Genomic DNA, 26471 nt, shown 5'->3' with positions numbered 1-26471 from the left:
AACAAATACACCAAAGACCATACAAACTTAATAAATTCTACTATACCCCTAATAAGTGTACTAAAATTATGGCATATAAGCCATTCACTTTTTAAAAATCCATAAACCAAGGTCTTCATCAGGACTCTTTCCATTGCTGAAATGACTTTTATGTCTGTATCATTTAACTAAGGGGTAAAAAAGTGACACTTCACTCACTTTAAACACCTCGAGGACTCCAGGAAATCTTCATAGAGGCAGTACTGATCAAACTGAGTCTTAAGGGAACAGGTCAGGGAGCAAACCACCCAGCTACAACAGTAGAACCAAGGTTTCCAGATTCCCTGACAAGAGCTCTTTCCACTACTAAGTCCTAGTGGTAGGAGAGGAAAATGAGTACTGGGGCATTAATGGAGATGACTACCACAGAAGCTCATTTAGACCAGCTGTCAAAGTGCACTTAAATACATATAAAGGCCTTGTCCACACAAGCAGCAGGACCACAAAGACCCTGCCAACCATACAGAAAGACAGTTCAACTAGATACAGTCATGATCCAAACACAAAACTAAACAATCTGTCTTTTCCCAGCACTTTAGCTTCTTCACCTACTACCATGCTGCCTCTTTCTGCTATATGTATAAAGGTTGAAAGCTCAAAGAAGTACCAAACACACTAAGCTAATTTGAACTCATATATCCTAAGACAAAACAAGTTAAAAAAAAAAATCCTATAATACTGACATTTCCACACATGCAGATTCTGCTGAGACAGCATGATGCACTCAAAAGAAGTCAGCGTTTGGGGTCTACATCAGTCACCACCACTTACTAATTGTGTAACCTTGGGCAAGTCATTCTTCTGACCCTCAGTTTCCTCATCACCTGTAAAATGGGAAACATAAGTATAACACCTTTTTTCATGAAGCTATTATAGAAAAAAAAAACATAAAGCAAGAGAACACACTTGATCAAATCGTAATGCATACTATAAACATTAGTTATGTTCTCTAACGCTTTGCAGAAAGATGTTTCAAAATAAATTATATGACTTCCACTGTTATAAGAACAAAATCCTCACTGCTCCAAAATAGGGACTACATTTCCTTTTAGACTTGAAGAAGATCAAAACTATTTCCAGAGAAGGCTTAAAAAAACAATACCACATTAAACATTGGTGATTTGTTTTAAGAGCTGGTATGCAATTAAGAGGATTCCACTGTTACACCAGGCTCTTGTGGCATCCAATTAAGTAATAATGTGAGAGAGGAGCTCAATTATGGAGGAAAACTTCCCCAAGCCAGTGACAGGTGTGCAGGGCTCAAGCTGAGATCAAAATAGTTGACTACAGCATTAATCCCCCCTTTCCTTTCTCCCAAAGACACTTAAGTTTGCATGCAATTAGCTGAAAAGTAAACCAGACCAAATGACTGCCATATTTCAAGCTTTATTACCCTTTATTGTGTTAATATCCACCAACTGAGTTTTAAAGGATTAACACCAAAACAGATGGTTTAAACCACAATACGAGAGCTTCAGTGATCAGAAATGATAATAATCAAGTTGAATTTACACTCATCACTGAGATGTTACCATGTATCCCTAAATTGTGCCTATAGTAAATTGAAATTATTCCTTTTTCATTTTCACATACTTTGTAAATAACCTTACTAAAACCATCTCTCAGGGGATGCATGTTTTTCCTAATTTGCCTACCTTTCCTCCATATAGCACACCTCTCTTGTCCTTGATTTAATCAATAAAATTTCAAGTCAGACATCCAACATTTATTTTATAGGTGATAGACAATGGTTTTAGCAACGCCTGCACAAAAGCTTTTAAATAAAGCACATCTCCGAAATCCAAATGGAAAAATAATTTTTCTACAAGTTTGATTACTCTAAGGTCAAAGTGTGACCTTTCAAAGAGATGGACGCTTACAAATTAAACTGTTTATGTAAACTCTAAACATGTAACAGGGCAATGATGATGCCACAAAAGCACTCATTTGTTAAAATAGCCTTTTTCAAGCAAGATTACTCTTGACCGTCAAAGAAAAGAGCTCCCGAAAGGTCAGATCTCCAAATGCAGTGTTGGGAAGCAATTCCTGAGAAATGTGTACACACTCACACAGGATGAGTCATTATGACAAGAAAAACACAGGAACTGGATCCAAGTACCAGTATGTCCTATACTCCATTCATTCATGCAATAATTGAGTAGCTGCTCTCTACCAGGTACAATACTGAGTGCTGACACTGAGCAACACTGAGGGTATAGGGAAGACACATTATTAATACAATAAAGTATTACAGGTTCTATGAAAGACATCAACACAAGAGAAGCATGAAGAGAAAATAATCAATTCTACCTAGAAAAGAGAGCAAGAGCTTTATAGAGGAAGTGGTATTGGTGCTGAATTTTTTAAAATAAAATAAGGCTATGTTTACCAAGTTGAGAAGAAGGGCCATTTGAGCAGAAGAAACAACACAAGTAAAGGTCTGGCAGTATAATAGCATATGGTAAACCCCAGAGACTGCAAGTGGTTTGGCAGGCTTAGGCCGAGACGAGGGGGTCACCTAAGGTGACCCTGGAAGCAGAAGGAAGAATGGAGGCTACTGTCTGGGCAAGAGATGCTGAGAGTCTGAGCTAAGGCAACAGATGTGGGGATGGAGGGAAAGGCATTGATTTGAGAAACGTTAAGGTGATATCTACATAGCTCATAGCTGGAGAATGGGAAGATAAGAAAATCCCAAATCTCTAGCTTGGGTGACTCAGAGAATGCTGGTAGCATTCACTGAGATAAGAAACCCAAGAGGAGAAGGTTTGGAGGAGAAGATAATGAGTTCAGTTTTGAGTCAACCATGTAACTTTAAACCAATCACTTAATACCTCAAAATGTTTCCTAATTAGCAAAATGGTTATAATATCACCTATCTCAAAGGTTGTGGTGAGTATTATATGGAATAATGGATAGGGGGAGGTCTATATTATTATTACCCTCTCCCTATGACTCTCTGGAAAGCACTGCTACTACTAGTATCCACTTTCCCTTTCTTCCTTTTGGTACAGACACTCCCCTACCCTCACTTCCTACATCATGGGCCAAGATTTAAACTGAGGCACATGCAACCCAGCTGGAAACTACATTTTTTTCAGTGTTACTTATAACTAGGTATGCCATGTTTCTAAGTACACATAACGAATGAGATGCCAGGAACGTGATGGAAGCAACTTCCAACTTTTTTTTAAGGCATCTATGTGCCCTCTATATTGTCTCTTCTTCCTTTCCATGGACTAGAAGGTGGATGTGTTAATAAGCTGTCTCTGAGTATGCAAATGAAGACACCATCCTGGGAAGGCAACAAGATAAAAGGAATATGGATCCCTTAATTTCACGGAGCAGAACCTCTATGCATGCTGGTCATAACAGACCTACCTCTAAACTGATATGTTTAGAGATAAACATCTATCTTGTTTGAGCCACTGAATTAGTCTCTCTGTTTCAGCAGCTACCCTGTACTCACTCTTTCTATTCCCCAAACTTGTAAAACCTGCAAGGAAACTTTAAGACAAATTTCAGGACTCTAAAAATCTACTAGATATTGGTAGTACCTTCAAGATTGGAGAGGTGAACATTCACGAGTACACGTGCACTCACAGACACAAAATGAGAAAAGACTTGGACAGATGTGTACCAAGTGACAGAGCAGGACCAGGTCTGTAGCCAACTAATCGAGATCAAAAATTCTAATTTTTTTATTTCATACAATTTCTGCATTAAAACAACTCTTAAAAGATCCAGTAATATGTAAATTACTACCTGACACTCAAGTCTACAGTCTGGACCAATGGAATCAGCTATGACATTCCTAGGTAAGGGGTAATTTACATGAACATAACAATCGTGTCAGACTAAAATAAGAAGAGGGGCTTAGAAATTCTCAAACATTCTGAACCATAATCATATACAAAAATTATGCAGGGTAATGTACCTGGAAGACCAAATAGTTAGGCCATGACTATATATGAAGTTATACTGCATAGAAGCTAAATGTAGCAAAACTGGCTTCCTCTAAAGGACCTGGAAGAAGGCTATCAATGGAACTAGCTCCTTGATCTGTTTGATAGTATTAGGATGCTCCTACCAAAAGCCTCCCTATCTAATTTATTTATTTGCAGGACAGATGAGCTAAAACACTTTAGCTGTGGCTTTGGCCATGTGACATCACCTTTAGGTCATTATCTGGCTTCAAAATTGACTAAAAAAATAGTTTTCAAAGAAAAAAATGTGTGCTGTGAGAGAAACCTAGGTTTCTAGTCTCAAGTTCAACATTTTCAAACTGTATGAATCAATCAATTAATTTCCCTGAGCTTCCAGGTCTTTATCTGTAATATAGGAGAGGGTGAGAGTAAAACAGATGATGACCTCTTCCAGCTCTACTAAGTTCCAAAGTTGGTGAATCTTCTAATGATATACTACTGAGTTAGCCTATTATTTTAATCTCAATATTTCAATGTAAAAAAGATAAGTCACGATATAGGATCACTTCAGTTTATTTAAAATACATACTTTAAGCAAAAAAAAGAAAAACAAAAACTAATTTGCCACTGTCGTATCTTCTTCACAGAAATACAAAAACAAAATCTGACAGGCAATCAAAAAGAGTCCAATACAATTAAGTCCACCCAGACATCCGAAAAATTGCTTCTTCAAGCACTACAAATGTATAATGCAATCCCTCTCTCACATGAAGGCTGTTTGTTATAGATAATTCCCATATACTGGCTCAACTATATTAAATAGCACTATAATTAGTATTACTGTAATTCTCAAACAATCAAATAGTGACCAAGAATGAAGCAATCAGGAGAAATCACAGGATATAAAACCAGCAATTTTAGCATCATCACCCTTTAATAACTCAGTATATATTCTTTCAATCATGCATTCCCTCAGCAACGTTTACAGAAAACATGCTCTGTGCCAGGTAAGAGGAAAACAAAGACTCGCCACACACTCACACACAGAGTTATCTACTCTCAAGGAGGTCTCACAGTCTATCTACCAGGGAATTTTGCTCCTGGGATTTGAAAAAGGCACATAGATTTTTTTTTTAAGGTTGCCTCTTACTTTAATCTACATAAAATAATCTATTTTCCACATCCAACAGAATTACTATGCATTCCTAACAGACATGTAGCTCTAAAAATAGCTACAGTATAATAAAGGGGAAAAAATATGGGAGTTGGAGTCAAGCGACCTGGGATTTATAGTCCAGATTCTGCCACTCAACAAATGTATGACCCTGTATAATTAGTTCACTTCACTTTTCCTCACATACGAAATGTAAACAGCATAACATCTGCTTCACAGTTTTAAGACTCAAATAAGGTAGATAATATATTTTACTCTACATATTTAAGACTCAAATAAGGTAGATAATATATTTCACTCTACATATACTGTATATATCTACAAGCTGTTTCTGAGAAAATTTAGTGTGAGGGTTAAGTATGTGGGCTTTTAAGTCAGACTATGCGGGTACTAACCACAACTGCATTTCTTCATTAGGTCCAAGACTGAGTAAATTACTTCCTTTCACTGAGTCTCAGTTTTCTCTTCTATAAAATGGGAATAATGAGGATTAAAACATATATTGCCCTTGGCACAATCCCTGACATTCGACAGTGTTAGCATCATTATTAGATCTGTGCTGAATACAGTGGTGAAAAAATACATGGTCCTGCCCCAAAGAGCTACCAGTTTAGTGCAAGATATAGATCGGTAAAAAGAAAAATTTTAAATAACATAAAATACAAAGAAAGAATTATGCAACTATCAGTTGACATTATTATATATGAAGTTAATGTAATAAAGTAACTGAGACTGATTCTAAGCGGGGCCTGTGGAAATCATCTACCTAATCACTGCGACACCTTGATGTTAGCAGACAAAGGGGGTAGAAAAAACCTAAATGTGTTCTTATAATCAAATAAAATGAAGACTTTGAAACTATCGCATACAACTATTCTACCCCAATACTCAATGCAGAAGGCAATGATCCAGACTACATACTGCAGTCAATTGAAGTGAAGAAAAACCAACACCCCCCCTGAAAGAAAAATGAATAAAACTGGTGTAATACCAAAATTCAGAGCCAGAAGGCTTTCTTCACATGAAAAAATCTTTAACCAATACACTGCAGCATTCATACACATCAATAATTAAACACATTCAAAATTGTGGTTGATGTTTCACTTAGGAAAAATACCATCTGCATTACTGAAACCAATTTTCAGGGAAGAGATAACCAGAATATGACTGCATAAAATTAAGCTTTCTATTGGTGAAAGCGGATCCCCTACTTGCCAGCCACCTGCACATCTTTAAATGAAAATATGCCAATGTGCTCACCGGAGAGATACCAACAGATTCATGTACAATGAGCACAAAATTCACCTGGAATTTTCTCCTAAAAATGGACACACTTAGCTGTCAGGCGGCATGGGGAGCTAGGAATGAAACAAAATCTATTTTAACTTCTGTACATATTCCTAGAAGACTTAAAACCAGGATTTCAACTTGAGTGTCCTCATGAGGAAAGCCATAGCTGTTAATTCCATCCCTTTTTCAACCAATCCGCACACTGCCTAGTGTTCTAAGTTTTTCTAATCAAGGAGCCTCCCTCTCCCTTGTTCTATGGATCTAAACTAGACCAAGATCCATACCTCATATATAAGCTCTTCCCTAAGTCCTTGGCCTGCCTCACAGTTGTACTTCCACCCTCACCCCATCTCACCGCCACTATCCAATTATATTCACTCAGTATTTTCTCTACACACAACCTCATTCTGGCCTCTTCTCTTCAGCTGTCCCCAAGAGCTAACATAAAACTCATCAAAATAACTCCTATATATAGTTCAAGTGAAGTTTTAAATTTTCTCTTAAAATGGCAGTGAATTCTCACTAAGCCCCACCTAATAATTATTATCTCGCCTAGCATTTTTCAACGTAAAATGCATGTTCACACCCATTATCTCATTTGATCCTCACAAAAGATGAGAAGGTCAGCAATTATTATCCCGGTCTCAGGTCTCAGTCAGAGAAAGTCAATCGTCCCAAGGAACTCAGCTAGTGTGCAGGAAAGCTGGAACTTCAAGTTTGTATGATCACAAATCCAATGCCCTTTCCACATATGCACTCAATTTACTGACCAAGAGAGTGTAAACAATGACCCAACTATCTAAATATCTCTTAAATTATCTAGCTTGGACAACAAGCTCCTAGAGAAAAATGGACTCTGTCAGTTTAACAGTATCAACATGAAATGTAATGGTACTAGAAGTTGGCCATCTTTTCATAAATCCTGTGGCCAATGATGAAAGCAATATCAAATTATCCCAACAGTTCACTAGTAGTCAGTCAAAAAGGAAGGAAGCCAATATTTATTGAGCCCCTACTATGTTAACAGGCATATACTAGGCATTATCACATATATTAACCCTAATATCCTTATAAAGTGGGCATCATAGCCCTATTGTGCAGATGAGCAAAATGAGGTTTATCCAAGGGCTAAGGGTTAGCCAATGAGAGTTAAGAGGTTTATCCAAGATCACCCAATAAGTGCCAGTGCCAAGATTTTAAAATTCAGTCCCCAAACTTCAAGTCTGAGGCTATTTCCTGGAATGATATACCATGGTTTGGTATCTTAAAGAATTAAAACAGTATTATGTCTGGAGGCCTTTAACTTCAGTGAGACAATCAAAATACTCCATGTACCTTACTGCTGTAATACAAGACTAGATGACAGAAAGAACAATCAGCTATATACATCTGAGGATAAGTACTAATTCATGTATATTACTAAAAAAATCGCTGTAATATCTAAGAGCTTAACAAATACTTTAATGTATCTTCAGAATATCTTACACTATAACTGAAAACCTAGCATAAGCTTTAAATCTGGTAAACTGCCTGCCACTCATTAGCTGAGAAACCTTATAGTTACTTAACTTCTCTGTATTTAAGTTTCTACATATGTAAAATGAAAACAATACCTATCTCTTAGAGTTCTAATTAAGATTTAGAGATAATGTATGTAAAACACCTAGGGCAATATCTAGCTTGTAGTAGCTGTTATCTTCCTTTGCTCTCTGTGGATATTCCCAACAAAACCATATAGATGAAAATCAAAAACTCAAACAAATGATTTTCCAATGTAAGGGGATGTGTGGTACCATGGAAAACAAATACTCGGATGACTTCAATTTTTATTTTCATCCAGATATTTTGAAATTGGCTAGACAAAATCTTTAAAAAAAAAAAAAAGAAAGAAAGAAAGAAAGAAAATCCCAGATGACAATCAAAACCAAGCTCAGTTATTTTGTCTTGAATCTCTAAGCAGAATTTCTTCCCCATTCAGAAGACCCTCTAGTTACCTAGTAACCACCTGCTAGCCCCAAACTAAAGAAAATTGGCTCTGTACTGGGCTAATTACCCAACCAGCCTGAACAATCTAAAACGAAGTCTGGAATAAAGCGAATTGTCAGCCAGAATGTTAGTGAAATTATCCACAACAGGAGACCTGAGAATCCAAATACCACTGGACAGTTATTTCCATGAGAATAAAATCACAATTTATGAGCCTTGCAAATTATACCATTATTAAAACAAACATCCCATTGAGGCTACAGCTATCAGATAAATGGCTTTATTGTCCTCATTGTTTCATCCACTGCAGCAAAGAGGTGCAAACTGAATGAGCAGTTACCAGAAGCAGCAATTTCTAGGAAATTACAATGCAGACCTCCATCTTAAGGCTCCCTTTGTGTTGGGCTATAAACGCTCTGGAAGGGAAGAGGAGAACAGAGAATCAACTCTTTTCCACCATACCCAAACTCAAAGACCCTGACAACTTCATAAGCAGAACTCACCAGTTATCCCCACATTTTCCTATTTGTTTTCCTCCCAAGAGGAAGAATTTGAACTCAGCAAATCCATTTTATTCACTAAGAAACCTTTACACAATTTTTCAACCCAAATAAACAGAGAGGAAAAAAAGAAAATGGCCCCTGGTTTCCCTGGCTCCCACAATACAAAGTACATCTAGCAACAGCAATGAGAATTAATGAGAAAGTACAAAAGCATGGAATCAACTACTCCCATTATTAGAAAAAAAAATCCCTTTACAATAATTGCTAGCATCATAAACCTCGAACTGCATTTTCAGACTTAAATGGGAAATCTGAGACACTACCTAACGGCTATCTTGGGCCAAACTGCATCATGGAATGGGGAAGACAAGAGTAATCTCTTCAGTAATAGCTCATTGAACTCCACAAATCTGCCAATTTTGGAAACAGAAGGAAGGAAACTAGCATCGCTGGGTACTTACTATACAACAACCACTGTACACACATTATTTCTAATCCTCGCGAAAACCCTCTGAAGCAGAATAGACATCCCTTACTGACAGGTGAGAATTTAAGGCTCAGAGAAATTAAACAACTTGCCCAAAGTCATGCACCTCTTAAATTAAGATCTGAATTAAAGTTTCTCTGACTTTAAATTTTAAGTACTTTTAACCTTTGGTTTTTGCTTTTTTTGTGCTACCTATTGGCAGAATCTAATAAAATATACTTTAAACAAAACTCTAAGATATCAAATTTAAATGCTACCTGAACTTCTTACAAAGTTCTAACACTGCAAGGCAGTCATGGGACAATGCAGGTGAACTATGACTTCATCATATAATTCATCTTCAAAATTCTCCTTTAATCCTCTCAACAAATTTATGTGGTAAGATCCTCCCCAATTTTACATGTGAGAAAACTGAGGCTCAGACAGATTTTATGATTTGCCCAAAGCAGCATGAAAACTAAAACCCAGAACTTTGACTACAAGTTCATTGCTCATGCAGCTTTATTACAAAGCCAGACTTAGACATAAGCGTAAAGAACTCAAAAATCTGCTGTGGAGTTCTTTGCTTATTTATGAAGAAACATCTGTTCATAATTAATAGCATCTGGAACACACTGGGCATGGAGGAGGAAAGGAAGGAGCACCAGAAAGCCCTTCAGGGCCTCAAGCTGCCTAAATCTAAACTTTCCTGTTTCAAGAACACTAAGTACTCATTCTTTGGGAGGGGACAAAAGGTCTAGGTGACAGAAAAGCCATTTTGGAGCTATGAACTTCTAAATGTACTCTGGACCAACAACTGAAAACTGGGTTGGTAATACTGACTTCCAGGGATTGAAAGCCTGTTTTGTGTCAGGCACCCTGCTAGGCTCTTTCCACACACTATTCCTCTCTTCCTCAAGGTCATTTGGGCAGGTGATAGAAAACCTATTTTACAGGTGAGTAAACTAGGCTGAGAGATAAAATGACTTCTCCAAAGTCACTGAATATAGAGGCAGAATAGGGATCCGAATCCTGATTGGTCTGACTACAAAACCATTGTTTAATCTATAGCAACATAAAGCACATCAATGGTTGCTTGGATGGGGTATCAGGGAGAGCAGAAGGAAGGAATTATTTGCACATGGGTACCAGAAAACTTTTGGGAAATGATGGATCTATTCACTATCTGAATTCTGGTGATGGTTTCACAGGTGTATACATATGTAAAAACTTAGCAAACTACATTAAATTTGTGTCATTTACTGTTTCCCAACTTTACCTCAATAAAGCTGTTTAGGGGGGAAAAAACACACTGTTCTTTTTTCTAACCATTGAACAGGTCCCTAGAACGTCTGCCCTTCAATTGTGTCTGTTCATAATGAAGCCAGGCCAAAGAGCTCTTCTCAAACCAACTGAGTTCTGATTTTATACAAACTATTAGTAAAACATCACTGAAAGTTTTAAGTACCTAAGAGTAACAAATTATTTCCAAACATCCTAGCACTCCAGTATACATTTCCATACAAATGAAACGCTAATTACAAAAGGTAGCCTGATAAAAGGATAGAGTATAAAGGCTATGGCATCACATAACCTGGACTGAATCCCACACTTGATTCTTTAAAGTGAATCTGGTCAGATTGCTAAATCTGCAGTTCCTCATTTATATAATGGAAGTGATAATAACAATGCTACCATTTAACTGAAATCCTACTATGTGCCAAACAGGAAACTAAGCACTTTATCTAATCCCATTTAATCCTCTCAGCAACTTTATACTGTAAATACCACTATAGCTCCACAGCATAGATGAAAATAGTTATAGAAAGATTAAGTAACTTTGAAGGCCACACAGCCAGTAAGTGGAAAGAGCTGTGATTTAAACTCGTCTTGTAAAATTATTCAGAGGACTAAACTTGAAGAAAGAAGTAAAATACTACCAGTGTTAGTACAATAAAAATGACAGAACGCCCCCTCTATTCCTTAAAGCAAGCTTCTCCAAAGAAGTCTACTGTACTGAAAGGAAAAAAAATTAATATTCTACAAATTTAAATTCTAATTGATTAGGGCTAATGGTTAGCATTTTACCCATTTGATCCCTAATTCTCAGTCTACAAAGTAACTATTATTTTCTCTGTTTAACTGATGGGGAAAATTCAATTTTGAAATGTTAAACTCCAATAGTGGCAAAGACATAAGTCCTCTGACAGGAAGTGGAGATGTTTCCAGTTTGGTTGTTGCCATCCAAGGCACTCAGAACCACCCTCAATATTTTATCAGAGACCACTCCTTAAGCATCTTAAGCAGCATCTTCCATAAGAGCACAGAACTAAAATGTCATAGATTCTGTACTTAAAATTAAAACTCTTTGCCCTAATTCATGATGCTTACAGGGTTAGCACTTCATAAGTGACATCTATACACTAATATACCCAATATTTTTCTCTTATTTCTGGTTTGGGTAAGAAAACCGATCCTCCAATCTGTCAAAATATTATTATCGATGAATAAATTTTAAAAAACAGGATATAAAATCTTTATAACACATTTATGAAGTCCTTTCACATATATTGAATCCTTGTAACTTTCAAGGGATAGATATATACATGATTATCCTCAATTTACAGAGAAAAAATGAGATTCAGAGTGCTTAAACTTGCTCCAAGTCAGACAACTAGTAAGTAGCTGAGCTAGGGTTCAAATCCAAGTCTTCTGACTCCACATCCAGAATCTTCCACACATAAGACCTTAGTCTTCTTTCAGAAATAAGCTTAGGTGTCTACTCCAAGAACTCATCCCTGAATAGGGTATTAACATCTCCCTTTCTGCTAGTTATTTTTCAGCATCTACAACACACTGAACTGTAATATATTTGTTTACATCTTCTCCCTTGCACCTGGGAGCTCTTTGAAGGCAGAGATCACATCTTACTCATCTGTGTACCATCAAAATCTACCTAGCACAGAGCCTGACATCCATGTTAACTAAATGAATGCCTGCATAAATCATTATTTTTGCCTGGTACTAAGACTCTAATTAGCAAAATATTTTGGGGAGCTTTAAAAAGGGCTTAATAGGGCAGTCATAAATACCCGACACTTTTTTCTACTTACAGTTGACATAGAATATCCCACATTTTTTAAAGTCTGTCATCCCAAAGTAACAGATAAGTCAAGTCTCATATTTAGGTTCAAAAAATCAAATGCACAAGCAGAGTACTGATAAAACTTAGTTTCGTAGAATTCATTTTATGTTACCTAAAAGTTAAAATTAACTAAAAGGTTCAGAAAAAAGAAACTTGGGAGCAGAAAAAAGAACTAAGAGTTAGAAAAGTAATCAAAGTCCCAAACTCTCAGTTTACCAGTGAGACCTTCATTCATTACAAGTGAGATTCCTGAATCTCTCAAAAATCAAATTCACTGAGTATCTACATGTCTACTGCATACATAGCTCCACTGACCCAGCTACAGGCAAGGAAGAGAGGAAAGTCTCATGAGAATGGGCTGAAGTATAGTGGAGATAACACCAGGGGAGTCAAAGGGAGGTGCAAAGGCCACAACAGAAAAGGCATTCCACTAAAACTCAGCCTAGAACATAAAGTAACTGTGACTGGTTGAGAAATTACAGTTGCTGACAGACCAGCCTGAAACTATGGATTGACTCTACAAGATCCTACTGATGCCTATTCTGTGCAAGGTCCAAAAATGGGCTCTTGAAAATAAAAGGATGATCAGATACGATCCCTACCTACAGACTAATAATAAATAAATGGACAATTACAATCAGGGCAACCCAGAGATGGGGCATCCAATCCTTACCTGAGAAAGTCAAGAAAAGTTTTCTGGAAAAGGTTACCTCCTAGGCTGAGTCTTAAAGGCTGAACAGGAGTTAAACCAATTAAGAGTTACAAAGAGATGTCCAGGCCCAGAGTGGAACACATGCAAAGACACTGAAACAAGAGGCATGGCACATCTGGAGAACAGCAAATACAGTACAATGTATACTTCATTAATAGCAAAGTAAAATGCACAAGCTGGGAGGATAGACAATGAATGACACTGGAGAGGGCATTACGGAGACGGTAATGAACTGCCTTACATACTACTGTACTAGGGAACCTAGACCTCATCTCAAAGATTTAAGTATTCAAGAGTTTCATGCTAACTCCCATCCAGGATACACTGACCCTTGGGTAAAGGGCAAGTAGGCTTTCAGATATGCTCTTTTATAATGGATAGGTGGTTTTCCCCTCCATAACTCCACAGCCTAATCAAAACGTACTGTCAAAGCCATAAGACTCAAAAATATAGATATTACCACCAACATAAATAAATGTAGAAAAAGAAAAAGAACACACTCTTCCTTTGATCCTGGGGCAAGGTATTATGGAGAAATATTGGACCTTCTCAACAATGACTGGTACGGTTAGAAAAAAATTAGAAAGGGATGTTTCTCACATCTACTGACATTTTTAATTTAGAAAGAATGATCAATTTTGTAGTCATCTAGACTACAAAATTTTAAACGTTGAGGGAGAGTAAAATGCTGTACTATACCTGTATTGATTCACCAAGAAATCTGAGCAAACCACCAAAATTAGAGTTTACTGCCAGGAAGACGAAGTAAATTATAATCAGAAAACAAATCCCAAAATACAGGAACCAATAAATTCGATGTTTTATTTCTCTAACAAAAATGTTTTAAAAGCTAAAATATTGTTTATTCTTCACATGCTCAAAATCACATTAAATCTCACACTTTGTTCAAGAAGAACATATAGCAAGCACTATGGTAAATTCTTTATATGAATTACTTCATTCAATCCTCACAACTACTGGAAAAGAAGGCACTGTTATTAGTGCCCTTCCCTTTTTAAAGATTAAAAAATGAGGCACAAAAAAGTAGTAACTTACCCAAGGTCTCATAGCTGGTGAGGGGGAAAACAAGGGCAAAACAGATGTATTATCTATTTCTAAAAAGCTCATTATTTCTGAAAAGATCATTAATAACCTAAGGAAAATGCATCCCAGTGGTTCTTTCCAATTCCTAAATATCCAAATTATTTAAATAGCTTTATAGAGTTTATCATTAAGAAGACTGACACTTTCCCCAGAGCAACAAATGGTGACCAGATCCTAGTGTGCAAACTTTTTAGCGCCAATTCACACAGTAGCCCAGGAGTTAGGTTATATCCTACTCTATAAAAACTGGTTCATTCATTTAGCACTGACTCGATTATTCAACAAAAATGTATGAAGCCCTACTAGGTTCCAGGGATAAAGGATACACAAATAAGTGGTGAGACTGTCCTTGGACAGCACAGCACATAGGAAAGAGCACTCATAGGCTCTAGAGGCAGAAAAGTCAGGATAAATCCCACCCTAGTCACTTATGGCTAGTGAGCGTGAGTAGGCTTCATATCTCTTAGCCAAAATTTTCTCACAAATAAAATGAAATCATGACCGCCCTACAGGATAATCATGAGTTTAAATAAGATAACATACATGAAGGGCTTATCACAATGTAGGCATACAATGAAAATGTTAATTCTCCTCCTCCTGGAACTAAGGTTCCAGGCTATGTAAGGGTGCTGGCTGAAAGGTAAAATAATGCTCAGTATTGACTTGTCTAGCCTACCTACTCCATTTTCCTCTACCCAATAGAGGTGAAAAACTAAAGTAATTACACAAAGTTTCTTGGCTGTGGCCTCATCTGCATTTTTTTTTTCCTACAGCAAATACTCCAGGTTAAGGATAGGAAGACCCAATACATCCAGAGAACCACTTTTATGCACAGCTATGCAAATTTCTCTAAAGGCCACTTCATACCTTTCCTTCATCACAATGTGGTGAGTAAGCATCAAGCCCAATGATTTTCTAAAATCATGACAAAGTTGTAAAACTCAACTCTAAAGTGCTTTGGTTCTACTAACCCTAGGAAAAACCACTGCTTTCATACTGGCTTTCAGAACAGTATTTTTAGTAAAGGTTTAATAAAACCACCAATTCCTCCAATAAGAAATAAGTGAAGACCAGAAACATAATGAAACTAATAAATAAAGTTAAACCATCTTGTATTGAACCAAGGCAGTGACACCAAACTGTAACAGTGTCATTGCATTCTTCATAGACATACACACACACACACAAATTGTTTCAGTTTCACTAAAGAATGTTTGTCATGAAGCCACAAAATTATTAATTTTATTAAATCTCAATCTCTTACACATCTTTTTAATATTCTATGATATGAGAAGTACACATAAAGTACTTCTGCATACCAAACTCCAAGAGTTATCTCAAGAAAAAGCACTAAAGCACTTGTGCAATTGAGTTGCAAGCTGAACTAGCTGCTCTTTTCATGAAACACCACTTTTACTTGAAAGAACGACTGGCAGACATACTATGATTATTCAGACTTGGATGTTTGGCAGACATTTTTTCAAAAATGAACAATGTGAGACTGTCACTTCAAGGAAAACAACTGTCAGTATTTGTTCCAATGATAAAAATTGAGCTTTCAAGCAAAATTAGAAAAGACTTGTCTGATGAGATTGGTAGTGATATTAACAGATGTGATTTTTTGACATTGTATAACAGAATATGTCAACATATAGTAGATGTGCATAACCCAGTGAACCAATATTTTCCAAATGGCCAATGCATGATGTTACAACATTATGCATGGGTAGAAAATCCAGTCAAAGTACAAAACACACCAATAGATTTTAATGTAACAGACTACGAAAAAGCTCATTGATATGGTTTCAGAGTCCACAGGGTAATGGGCCTTTAAGAAGCTATCAGCTCTCAAGTTTTGCTATAGTATCTAAAAAGAATATCCAGAATTATTTTGAAGAGCAACTATAACATTCTTCCCTTTTTCTAGCCACATATATCTGTGGGACTGCATTTTCTTTATATAATGCAAATGAAACAACCAATTACAACATATTAAATGTAAAAGCAGATATGTATCTAGTCAGACAGTAAAGAAATTTGGAAAAATGTAAAATAACATTCTAATTTTTTTGGCTTGGGATAATACAGTGGTTTTCATAAAACTATGCTAACACTTAATAGATTTATTGTTTTTAAATAAATTAATAAAGATTTTTAAATTTATTTTTTAATACAGTAAATATTGATACAACCCAAAATCAAAAGTTCTTCGGGGTCTTCAATAATTAATAAGAGTGAAGACACCAAAATAATTGAGAACTATTGCTACAAAGCAATGAACAAGAACAAACTATTACTACACAGAATATAAAGCTTAATGCAAAAAGCCAGTCATATGTTACAAAAATTCATAAACAAGCAAAAATAATCTATGGTATTGGAAGTCAAAATATGTTAGAGGAAGGTGTAATGTTTCCTTTCATGATCTGACTGGTGGTTACACTTTTTGCACACTTTTTTCTACATATGTTATATATACATCTCAATACAATTTTTTTTAATTTATATTTTCATTATAAACATAAACCCATACAAACATGTGCCTTAGGCTCACCTATAGAAGTTCTGTTAGAACTGAGACATGTATTTTTTCTTTAACAGATCCTCAAATGATTTTAATGTGTAACCAAGAAACTACTAATAGACAAGAGTTTAAAACTCAGGAGCTTTATATATAGCATAGTAAAAAGAACAAGGGAGATTAGATTTTTAATACAAGCTTTTCTTCTCTTACTACCTATGTAACCAAATGCGAACTACTTAGTCTCTATAGGCCTCAGCTGCTTCAGTTTTCTCTTCTGTAAAATGGGCACAATACCCTATATACTATAACTGTGAGGGTTAAATTACATAAAAAAGAGAAGCACCCAGCATATTGCCTATCACGGATACTCAAATATTATGTCCCTTTTGTCTTTCCATCCTCATCCCCTACCAGTCCTAAGGCCTGAAACATGAAAATATGCACCATGATCAACCTATGGACTGTAGATCAAATAAAATGGTATAATTTAAAGAAGTATGATTAGTGTAACTGTATTTACAAACAGGGATTTTTGCTATCAACTCAAAATAAAAAAGGAAGGAGGACACGTTAGAAAACTACGATATGTAGAAAAATTATAAAACAGAAGCTAGAAAATATGTGCATCAGCAGAAACTGTCAAGATTGAAGGACATGATCAGAAGGTAAATCAAGATCATAATCTCCAGTCAGCCAGGGATTGACACTTACTGAGAAAAATACATCAGCCCAAAGTTCCTTCAAAATGTCTGTATTTAAGAAAAAGCACAATCTATATCATCATAAAAATATGCATATGTTGAAAGTACCCAGATACCCGCCTAAACAAAATGAGGAGAGAGTTTTGTTAGAGCTTTATAAACCAAGGTGTTCTGAGAGTACCTTCATACAGAGATCAATGGCCCATTTAATAAAATGTTAAACTTTTACATAAACAGAGTAGTTTGACAAAAAAGATTCTGTGCAACTGTTTTCGATACTAAAGATATGCATACCTGTCCAAGGAACTAAATTTTATAATAAGCAAAAAATATAAACTTGCTTTTGTCTCTTTGCTTTTCATTTTCAATATTCTACAACTTCAAGTTTAATTTCTGATAACATACCAGAGATTGTCAAACTACAGCCTGTTTTCATATGGCCTATGAGCAAAGAATGAAACACAGGAGGAGGAAAGGAGGGGGAAGAAGGAGGGGAAGAAAGAAAAAGAGAAATAACAAAGATCATACGTGATCCGCAAAGCCTAAAACATTTTTTACAGAAAGCATTTACCAACCCCTGAGCACATCATCTTTTCTACTTTTGAACCTTGTGCTATACATCATCATCATCATCAAAGCCTTTATCAACCCAATCAAATTCTAAATTCCATTCTTAATAAATAAAAACCTACATCTAGAAAAACACATATCACCCTGCTCATTAGAATATACTACTGGTTTGTCATCTGCCAGGAGCTAGGACTATAAAGATGACTACAACACAGTCATCTAAATGAAACTTAGTTAAGTGAAGGAGCAGACAGAAATGGTTCATTTTCCTAAAACTGGGCAAGCACTATGACAGAGACGTTTGGATGCTCCCTGTGAACAAAATGGGGGCACTATGACAACCTTCAGAGTTCTGAAAGGTTTCTTAGGGGAGATGCACTCAACCTAGAGAGATGAATAAAAGGCGAAACAGCAAGAGCAAAGGTGTGAAACTACAAGATTATCTGTAGATATCTGTTTAATATTACCAGTGATAGGAGATTAGGCAGGAGGAATACATAGGGACAGGTCATAAAAGGCCTAATGTGTCAGGTTAAACAGCTTAGACTCTACAGCCAATGAAGGGATTTAAGCATGGGAGTGACATGGACTTTTATACCTATTGGGTATATATTCTGACTGTTTGGTAGAAGGCAGTTTTACCAGATGGGTGATACAAAAACCAGTTAGAAGGCTGCTGCACTTGTCCAGGTGAGATCAGGGTCTAAACTAAGGTAGAAATAGTAGGAAAGGGAAGATGAATTCCAGAAATATTTAGAAGAATATATTTTGGGCTTTGAGAGAGAAAGGAAAAGAAAAGGCTAATGGCACAGATTCCTATCTTTAATGACTACAGGGATGGTAGTGCTTTTAAGTTACAACAAATTACAGGAAGAGATGCTTTTAACTTTTTGTGGGGGAGCGGGTATACAATGGCGGAGGTCGGAATAAGTAGATGGGAAAATGAGCTCTGATTTAGACCTACGGAATTTGAGGATCATCAAAATGGATGTAAGTCAGTGGTCAGTAGACAGCGAGATGTACAAGTCTGGAGCTGAGGAGAGAGCTCTGAGCTGGAGACAAATTTAAGAGTCATTAACATATATGTAGAAGTTAGAGCCAATAACAGCGTGGGCAAGGCTACTGAAGGAGAGAAGCTTAAAAAGTCCAGTGAACTAAGGAGCCAATCCTTACCCATTTACTGAGAAAGCAGAATCAATAAAGATATCTTCTTAAATATCGGCTAGTTTCAATAGCTTCAAAAATCTCTTCCTGCTAAACAACAAACTAAGAAGAGTAAAAATCATGAAATGTACTCAGTACACTCCATCTAATGGGCAAAGTAAAGATTAAGGAATTGAGTAGGGAAGAGGGCTTCCCAGGTGAACAGCACAGCATATGAAAATAATAGGAGCATGACAGTAAAGCATGTTTAGGGTTCTGCTTACTTGGTTGGTACAGTACATATACATACCAGAAAGTCCTAAAAAAGAGGCATAAAATAAGGCCTACAAGAACACTGGGAGAGAACAATCAAGGAAGACTCTGCTGCTGACAACAGAAACCGTTCTTAACCTCTCTTTCCCTGGCATATCCATATACCCTTTCAGGTCTCAGTTCAAGCATTAACTCTTCTAAGCATCTCTCTCTTTCCTGCTCACCCATACAGATCAGGACATATCTACCTCCATACTTCCCATGCCCTTTGTCCACGGTCCTGCTGTAGCATTTATCACAATATGCTAAGGTTATGTATGACATGTCTGTCTCCCCACTAGGTTGACTATAAGTTCCCTAAGAGCAGGGAATTTTAATTTGTGTATTCCATACTCCCAGTACTCCCTTACTGCCATCTAATAATCACTCAACAAATATTTGTTGAACAGAAGTTTTAAACATATCTGTCATACATAAGACTACTAACTCCTTGGCCTTGGATGACATTGTGGTTATGGATTTATGTTCTTTGTTTTGCTTTACTTATGATAACATTAAAATAAATTAATAATCTAAATGTAAATTTGAGTGAGGGGAGATACAGCCCAAGAAAATGGTGAATAATAAAAGAACATCACGAAGGAAAAATTAGCTCTAAACAATTCATAAGTAAAATAAAAATAATAACAGTTGTAGCTACCATATTAAGCACAAACTATATATGTGGCAGTCAATGTGTCCCAGGTTCTTTGTCTTTATTTAATCCATACAACAACCCAACAATGAAGTTATTATCTCTCCTCTACTTATGCACAAATAACTCATTTCATTTTACTACTTTGTCTCTGTAATAAGTTACAAGTAGAAAACCAACAGGGAAATGACTGTTTGTATACTGCATTCTCCACTTCAATAAAGCCTTAAATTTGGAGCTAGCACGACAATAATGTGGAACCAGGTCCCAGAAATTCAAAATACTCTAGCACCTTCTACGTCCCACTATATCCAACAATCTTCAAGTTTCAAGGGAGAAACTTTGAACTGACTTTCATGTATTCCCTCCTCCACTGGCAGAACCAGAAGGCGAGAAACCAAATATGACAAGCTTTTTACCTCTGTGTGGGATGCCCTGATTCTAGTTTTGTAAACTAGGAGGGAAAAAAAACTAACATTTATATAGTCCTTCAAAGTTTAAGAAGTATTTTCACATTTATTATCTCATCTGAGCCTAATTTTACAGATAAATAAACCAGAGCTCCAAAAGGTAATTAAGGAATTTGGATTTCAAATCTCTTAGACAAAATATTCTTGGTGTTTAGGTTATCAAGCTTCTGATATGTATACTATGTATCTTATTTATGGTATTCTCTGTAAATCATATAACAGGCCCCCCAGCACAATCAGGTGAGGATCAATGTACCAGACTATCTTCTTGCAAAAAGAAAGATGCACAAAACTTCCAACCAAAAGAGTTAAGTGACTTACCAAAACATGATATGAAGGTCTAAGCTGTTATAACAAAAAATTAGTCTCTAGTAACTAAAGAACTCCTGCCAAAGAGAAAAAAACCTCTAAGATGGTGTTCTTTCACAGCTCACAAATGCTGCTACTACTCCCTCCGATTCCTACTTCCAAGTATAATTGATTCCCATCTGGATAATCTGATCATCCATAAATGCAAACTGGCTTCCTTTTGTTATCTAGACTACTCCACATATGTATGTATATACATATATATGCTGAAGAATATGTATTTATATGTATATTTATATACATACATATAATATATACATACATATAAATAAGAAGTGTTGCTGGGTAGTAGGACTATAGACAATTTTGTTCCCTTTCACTTTTTTGTAATTTCCAACTTCTACCATGAGAATGTTATTTTAACAATGGAAGAAATAAAGCTCTTTTAAAGTCAAAAATTAAGAATATCTAATAAGAATAAAGCAAGTCACATGAGAATACTTACACTATAATTCCATTTATATAAAGTTGCAAAGGTAAAAACATATTGTTTAGGATATGTAGTTATTTGGTAAAACTATAAAGAAAAGCAAAGGAATGAATGGTTCACACAAAATTCAGAAATCTGCTTACTTCTGAGGGAGGGAGATTCAATCAGGCAAGGGATCACAAGAGGCTTTAAAGGTACCAGAGATACTTTTTATTAAGCTGGTGGCAAAACACAGGTCTACAATTTATCATTTTTTAAGTGGAAGATTTATGTTATATACACTTATATATATATGATTTGTTTCACGATTTTAAAAAAAAGATATAAACAGGGTTGAGGAATCAGAATCTGGGGGTATGACCAGTCTCTTCCACCTACTGACTGAAACCTTAAGTCATTTAACCTCTCAAAGCAGTTTTTTCTTATTTTGTAGATGAGGAAGCTAACAACTAATATAGGTTTAGTACTTTACAGTTTAAAATTCCTAGACCACAGCACAAACATGCAAATATGCAGATAAACTGTGAGATGATAATACAAAGTAATACCATCTTCTTAATAATAATACTAAGAACTCAATGGTAAGACGACACAAAGCTATTCACTTTCTAGTCTCTTCCTATATAATAATGGCAATAACTAATACTAATAATGGCAATAACTAATACTTTTTAATGTGTACTACGTAATATACTGTGCTAAATGCTTTCCACGATTTATTGTTTAATCCTCAGAATAACTTTATGAGATTAATTCTTATACCCACTTTACAGATGAGACTATTGTACCCAAGGTCACACAGGTAGTAAATGGATAGACTTCAGAACCCAGATTCTTCACCATACTCTTTTTGCCTCACTTCTGTGTCTCTCCCACGACACTGAGCTCATTGACAACTGTTTTTTGTTCATATTCATTTCCCCTGGCACTTAGCAAGCAATAAGTAAATAAATATTGAACAAATATTTTACATATGCAGTGTTTTCAGGACATAAAGTTATCTCTAGACATGAACTGATTTGTTCCCCTTGACAGCTTTGTGAAATATGAAAGGTGTTTCTTTTTAAACCATTTTAACCATATTTAAGAGTATAATTCAGTGGAAGTAAGAACATTCATAATGTTGTATAACCATTACCACGAGGTATGAAAGGTTTTTAATGACTTTCCTGAAATCACTCAGTTATCAAGTGCTGGTATGGGGATTTAAACTCTCAACCCCTAAATTCATAGGCTATTCATTCTACCAAGATGCCTATCTACCAATACCTCCATCTGCTCTCCCCTTCTCACCAGAATATCAGAAGAATCAAATGAGATATAGATGCTAAAACTTTACATACATTTCTACAGCACAGGTGACCACAGCTGTGAGAGGGGAAAAATCCACCACGACATCTCTCCCAGGCAATTACTTTTCATTTTGAGCTTTCCAAATCTGCTTTTAATATAAATTTTGCACCTCAAGATCAAGCCTGAGGATCTACAAAAGCAATGTCGGGACCCCAGAGTAAACTTTTGAGAAAAAAATGCTTGCATTAATTAGATTAAATTCTCATTTAATTACAAGTAATTGCTCAAACCTGATTTTTATTGTAATACAGAAAGCTTCCTCATTAAAAAAACTTTCAATTCCAAGTCCAAACTTCTATCATTTTGCCCATTTTGAAACTACAAAAAAAAAAATTCTAAATATTGAGTATTTTTATTTGCTCTGCTGTGAAAGCCAAAGAAATGATTTGCTTGTGAGCTGAACTCCAAAGCTTAAACAAAAAGAATTATTTTGATCCCATTGGTGCCAATTTTATCCTTTTTACATCCCTCCCCATTTTTTCCATCTGAGCTCTAATCAACAACTACTTCATTTTAATACTTCATAGTTATTGCAATTAAGTCCAGAAAATTGTTTCCCTAAAGATGTTTCCTCGATGCACACCTCTCTATACCTCCCCACATCACCATTCTGCCATGAGAATAGAGTATCACTTAGCTTTAAATAAAATTTATAATGAATATATGGACATAGTGTTTCTTTAGTTAATATGTCCACATTAATTCTATCTTCTAAAAAATAAAATAAAAATAATTCTATGTTTTATTTATCCACATCTGACAGAATTCTGACCAACTGAATTCCTGTGAAGAAAATGCAATCTACAGAAATATAGTCCAATTATTTTAAATCTTATCAAGTAATGTCAGAAGAGAATCAAATGAAAAACTCCATCAATACCAAACCATCTCATCAATGAATATTTATGACATTTCTATATATCCTGTCTTCTGTTTACATAAAGCGATGGTGCCAAAATTCATCTCAGGATTATTAGCCTACAATACAATGATAGGCCTAATTGCCTTACAAACCAGGACACCAATAAATGGAGTCTTCAAGCAATCAATTTGAAGAGGAGAAAAAAAAGGCCTAAGCTCTTTCTGCAGACATCCACCCTGCCTGACTAGGAAATAAATTCAGCTTTATATTTTTCAGTCTCATTCATCGCTTCTCAAGCAAGGAAAGCTCCCTTAGCTACCTCAAGCTCATCAAATATATTTAATTCTAAATTCCAGGACTAATTTTTAAATGCGCCAGGGGGAGGGCAGAAAGAAGGCAGAGACATCATATAGAAAGCTATCTGTCACATGCCAGTTTTATCTTCTCCACCTTTAGTTTGGAAGTGGGATTTTTTTCTCTCAACTTTCTTTTTATATGAACACAGGCATACCACATTTTATTGAGCTTCATGTTATTGCTCTTCAGAGATGTTGCAGTTTTTACAAATTGAAGGCAAGACCCTCCACCAGCAATAAGATCATGACTCACTTTATTGCAATACTCGCTTATTGCAGTGGTCTGGACAGGAGCCTGCACTATCTCCAAGGTGTGCCTATAACAGAAGACACTCTCCCCTCCTCAATTCTACCTAACTGAAGCCCCTCACAACTTTACCCTTTGGGATGTTTACTTCCAAATAATAATATAAATGAAACAAAGATTAAACTAACGGCTTAAGATGTCCTCTAGGAGATTCTTTAACGTACCTTCTCTGTCCCCTACAAAGTCTTCTATGATTACGGTCCCTCCTCCAACCATGGCCTCCAAAGCTGTCCATTTAAGTCTAACCCTTAACCCTCTTCTGTCTCTTGGAGGCCATCCAAATCCTTCCTCTCCAGAATCATCCAATCCACCTCTTCTCAGCACTGCTTGCTGCCCTTCTCCATCCTCTCGGCCTCATCCATACCAACAATTCCATGTCTCCCACTCCTTAGATGACCCTTCTGATACCTCACCATCAGCAACCACCTCTCCAGTCCTACCAGTTCATCTTAGACATTACTTCTCCAAAATTCCCTCTGCCACCTTCGCCAAGAGATATTTTCTTCAAGACACCATCCCCCAACATCGCTCACCACCTGCCACTATTCTTTCAGCGAATCCAGCTCAGCAGCGTTTTCTGTCGTGCCCTCTGCCTCGACCCTGCACCCAGGGAGCCACCTATGCCCCCTTCCAGTGGTTCTAAGATCATCCTAAAATCCTATCCCACTGTGCCACCCCACTCCCCACCCCGGCCTAATCTCAAATTTCGTCCACTCACTTTGGGCCTAATTTCTAATTTATCCCCCTCCTGCCAGCTCACCATCACACTCTCCTTAACGAGTCCCACCTCCACCAGCTTCTATTCCAACCTCCATAAGCACTCCCCAGGAAAACCCCAAATTCTACCTCCTTTGCTCTCCCAACCCACGCTATTCCATAAGTCTCCACAAATTCCACCACCCCCAGATGGCAAACGCCCACTCTTCAAGCTCAGGTCTCAACCCATGCCAAGCCCCTCACCCCCAGCTTCTACCACTTCTATTAGCCTGCCCTAGGTCCACCCCAAATTGCACCCTCCTGAATTATCAGCCACCCCTCCCCCCGGTCCTATCCAATCCTGCAATTACACTCGCTATTGAAATGATCCCCCTACCCCGGCCCGAATCCCAAACTGTCAACTGCTCCAAGCCAACCCCAAATCCACCACCCTAATTCAGTCCCCTCCTCCATTAAAAGCTACCCCATTCCAGTCTTATCATCTAGCTCGCCCCCAAACCATCCCAAATTCCCGACACCCCGAACCCACGCTCTTGTCCCAAGTCCAGTTATTCTCCATTAAAAGTCCCCTTCCCCTGTCGCCGCCCTCCCAACCTGCTTGGGTCCCACCCTCACCCCACCCCCCAGCCCGCGCCTGGACAAGTCTCCCCAGCCAGCCCGCCGTTCCATCGCGACCTCAACCCCCTTCCCCCAACCCGCGCTCCGCAGCCCCCACTCTCATCTTCCCCAATGCCACCGGCCCAGGCTCAGGGGGAGCGGACCGGAGGGGGGGTAGTCTGCTCACCGGCGAGCCGCTGCAGACGAAAACCGCGGCGGCGGTGGCTGAGGCGGCGATGCCCTTGTCTTCTCTGTAGGCTAAAGAAGCAACGCTCTCGCTCCCTCGCCCGTGTCCAGTAAGGTGGCGGATGGCGCGCAGGAACCAGGAGCCTCCTCCTCTTCAGCGACTCGGCTCTGAATCCTCTGCAGTAGCCGCCGAGAAGCCCGACGGGTGGGGGGAGGGGACGCTCGGCTGCGGGCGAGAGAGGAGGAGGCGAAGGGAAGGGGGGGAACCTATAAGAAGGGCGGGGAAGAAGCGGCGCAGCACCGCGACACGTCCCACAGCCTTAGCGTGCAAAGACCACAACTCCCGGCGTGCCCTGCTTCGGCCCGCGCGCGGCCTGCGCAGCCTGCCGCGCGCCCAACGCGGAGGAGCCGGGCCCTCCCGCTCACATACAGTGGCGTGAAGCCAATCGCCGAGAGCAGCTTTTGTAGTTTCAAAGACCACATGTGAAGGGAGTTAGGTCACTCCTGGCCCCATCTTCCCTGGGTGTTAATGATCTCAGCACCTCAAACCTCGTGCCCCGACACCGCCGTCGCTGTT

General features: G+C 37.5%; 1 protein-coding gene across 6 annotated transcripts in view; it reads right to left on the bottom strand.

The window, feature by feature from the left end:
- FAM168A (family with sequence similarity 168 member A) overlaps nucleotides 1-26343 on the bottom strand; it is a 158763-nt gene extending 132420 nt beyond the window's left edge. For 2 of the 6 annotated variants that reach the window (XM_011377390.2, XM_011377391.2), the window contains exon 1: nucleotides 25896-26235. The gene's annotated coding sequence lies outside the window, so the exon portion shown is untranslated. Of the gene's footprint in view, nucleotides 1-25895; nucleotides 26236-26324 lie in introns of those variants that run through there. The other 4 variants (XM_011377389.2, XM_011377388.2, XM_023521664.1 and 1 more) reach the window with 4 other exon arrangements.
- Nucleotides 26344-26471: the final 128 nt, after the last annotated feature.

Source organism: Pteropus vampyrus, unplaced genomic scaffold, assembly GCF_000151845.1.
Source record: "Pteropus vampyrus isolate Shadow unplaced genomic scaffold, Pvam_2.0 Scaffold311, whole genome shotgun sequence".
In the NCBI taxonomy this organism is placed as follows: domain Eukaryota; kingdom Metazoa; phylum Chordata; class Mammalia; order Chiroptera; family Pteropodidae; genus Pteropus; species Pteropus vampyrus.
This window is presented reverse-complemented; position numbering and strand designations above follow the sequence as displayed.